We start from the raw sequence: 3,569 nt of genomic DNA on the forward strand, positions 1-3,569 counted from the left end.
TGTGGGTTATACTGGGAACCCCAGAGTGTGTCACACGGGACAGAATGTCCTGTTTGATCAACCAAATCAAGCAACTCAAAGAGTGACAACTGCTAACTACTGGTTAATGTGCTGTGTTTTTTTTTTTCTTAAAACAGGTTGTCTGTCAAAGCTATCTGGGGTAGAAACAGACCCTGGCTGTGTTCCAGTGGCAAGGGTCCTGACCAAAAGGGAACTCACTGCCGTGCCTCTCTCCTCCAAGATCTCCCAGCCCTACGAGACTTCAGAGGCTCATCTGAGCTCCTTAGACACCAACTGTACCCCAGAAACAGCAGCTTTATTCTGCACGACCCTTAAGAAGCTCTGCTCTGTACCTGCGCAGGGGTACTGCTGTATTCTGCTGCAGTCAGGTAAGGAAGACTTGTAAGACCTGACATAGCTGCATTTTTATCATCACGCTCTTCCTGTGCACAATAATCAGTGGGCGTAACTGCAAACAAGAGTTGCTTTCATACTGAAGTTCAAAATGACAAGGTTCCTTTCTTGCCCAGGCTGCGCTGACCTCGCACAGCAGTGCCACGAGGCACAGAACGAGAGCTGACTGGGACAGCCAAGGGTTCTGTGCTCTTAGGGGTGTGGCTCCAGTTAGCGTTTGCTGTCTCAGTGTTTTATTGTGTGCTTCACTCAGGAAAATCAAAACTGACTTCATTACATACATTCAGATCAATTAGATCTTAAATTCTGTGCTTGAAATTAGATCTTAAATTCTGTGCTTGAGCACTTCCTGTGTTTCTGCAACACTTTCAAGGTTTCAGTGTTAGCTAGTTTTATCATGTGAGCTATAACATGCATTCACTTTACCAAAAATATGGCAGAGGTAAGGAAATAATTCAGCACTATAAAGGGAAATCTTGTGGTGCCTTCAGATGAAGCTCATAACATCCTGGCTCCCATCACCACTTCCATTTCTTTACTTCATTCCAGTTCTTTGTTTTGTGCACCTTTACGTCCAGGCACAAAATTAAAAACGTGGAGAGATGGTGACAGCTGTGTTTGTTTATAAGCAGCATAAGCAGACGTAGCACCCTGTGAGGCTCTGCAGGGGAGGACACCGAGTGCAGGAGACAAGTGTTCTGAGGAGCCCCGTGAGGACGGCCGCACGCACGCTCAGCAGGTAACAGTGCCTCCTCAGTCTCTGCTTGCAGTGCTGTCTCAATGTGATGTTATTTGATTTGATGTGATTTGAAGAGTAATCTTTTAGAGAAAACATTTCCTAAGGGAACACTGAGCCGTGCTAGCAAAGGAAATGCTGCTCCTTGTTGAGGGTGCTCCTGCTGGTTAGCTGATAGAATAATATCCTCCAGAAGGAGCCGCTGCTGTGCTGTGGGGCTGCCCTCCAGCAGGCTCCGTGGCAGCCCTGGCTCTGCTGGGCCCCTGGAGAGGGTGAGTGGCAGCGGCTGGGCCTGGTGAGCTGCTCGTGGTGAGCTCTCAGTGAGCAGCTGTGGTCCTACTAGGCTTGTTGCTCCTCAGAAGCCGGAAGGTCAAGCAATCTCTGGGCCCTTAACAAAATAGCTCCTCCTGCGGAAAGCTTCAGTTCGTAGTGAAGTCAGAGCCTTCCTGAACAGAGGTGTGATTTTGTTCCTTTGATAAAGAGCTGCTCCTGCCTCCCTATGGCTGCTCCTGCTGCCCTTGGGCCAGGACCACTTCCTCCCGCAGCATTAAGCCAGAGGGAGCACAATCCTTATGCTGTAGAAAACGCTCTGAAACTAACCAGATCAGAATTGATACCAGCAAATGTGTATTTATATTTTGTGCCAGGTTCGAACTATTTAACTTTAATCAGTGTTCATTATGAGAGTGCTTGTAGTCAAGATCAGCCTTAAGCACAACAGGAATCCATAAAACATCTGAAGAGCTCTGATTTCTGCAGCTTCTGAGTGTTTCCAAGGAGAGGACCCCTCAGCCTCTGGGCAGCCTGTGCCAGCACACAGTCACCTTAATTCTCAAAGAGTATTTCTGATGTTCAGACAGAACCTCCTGCGCTTCCGTTCATGCCCATTGCCTCTGCTCCTGGCACGGCGCACCAGGTTCTGCCGTGCTACACGTGCCAGAAGGCCGCCCCTCAATCTTCGGTGTTTCCTTTTAAGGAACAGCCAGTCTCCATGTAAACATTGCTAGGGATCACAGTCCCTCGGGCTTTTGGAAATGCTGAGCTTGAATGAGCATACCTGGTTCAGGACATGCTTCCGTGGTGGTCTGAAGGGCCTCCTGTTGTCTGCTTCCCGCTGGCAGGCACTTGGCCACGTGCTCAGGCTGTGGCATGTGTTAGGAGGCAGGCTGGGCTGCAGGGCTCTCACCATCGGGTGCTGAGTATCTACACAGCTCTTCTCAGGACCCATCGGAGTCATTGCTGCCTCTCCTAACACCCGCATACAGAAACGGTTTCAGCCTTCCTCCTGGAGCTTCTGAGACTCCTTGCTAACCAAACTTTGTTATCCAAGCAGCTCCTGATTACAAGCTCAGCTGAAGTCAAGACTGCCATCTCTAAGCAGTAATATGCATTCCACAAAAAAACAGCAGGAGGGAAAATGCCACACTGCCATGTTTCCATGCTGATGTCTTCTAACAAAGGCAGGGAGGTGAGTGGGGAAGGCCCGACCTGCCCTCGTGGCTCTCAAAGGACCGCAGCAGTGCCAGGACACACGCCCAGGAACGTTCCAGGCTGTGCCTGTACTGTGCAGACACACACCTCTAGCTTGGTCAAGATGTGAGCAGCCCCAGAGAAGCTGTACTTAGACACACGCTGCTTGCACTGAGGCTGGAAGCCAGGATGCCCTCTTTATTAACAAACAAGCAAACAACAAATTTGCAATCAGCCTGCAGCAAGACTGGAGACTGTCTGTCTGTCACAAGCAGGGATCCATGGGACCAGCAACCCGGGCTCAGGCAGAATGACTTCTGTACACAAACACATGGACAGAGCAGTGCTTTGGTAGCACCATCAAAGCTCTCATTTTGTGCCCGTTACACCACTTAGCAAACAGCTGATGCAGCTGCTGCCAGGATTCAGGCACACACAGCTTACCAAGCTGAACACAATTTGCCCAGCACCGACACGAAGCTTCTTCCAGCACTGAGGGTATGAATCTTGCAGGTGAGGTGTTACAGCAGGGTGTGAAGAGATGGTGTAGAAGTTGTAACAGAACTCAGGACGTGGGTGTTTCCCCGTTACATGGTTAGATGGTGCTTGAGGGCATCGAGCAGCCCACCTACCCCACGTGCAGAGGGAAGAGCACTTAACGCTCAGCTATGCTCTCTCCTGTTACTTTTCAGTAATAGTTATAATCAGGTTCCTAGCACAAAGGTCTCCAGGAGCTAGAATTCCTGGCTTGCATGGTTCGGGTTTTTGCTGTTTCAGTCTGCCACCTAACGGTGAGGAACAAGCTCACGACTCAGGCTGCCCTGCCCGCTGCTCCCCCGGTACCTCAGCTGTCACAGCCCAGCACCAGCAGGTTCCTGCACGCAGCAAGCCCTTCCTTTCCCAGCGATCCTTCTGAACAACTCCTGCTCCAGCTATGCCTCAACAAAGC

This window comes from Cyrtonyx montezumae, unplaced genomic scaffold (genome assembly GCF_038088225.1).
Source record: "Cyrtonyx montezumae isolate F1298 unplaced genomic scaffold, pur_monq_1.0 scaffold_14, whole genome shotgun sequence".
In the NCBI taxonomy this organism is placed as follows: domain Eukaryota; kingdom Metazoa; phylum Chordata; class Aves; order Galliformes; family Odontophoridae; genus Cyrtonyx; species Cyrtonyx montezumae.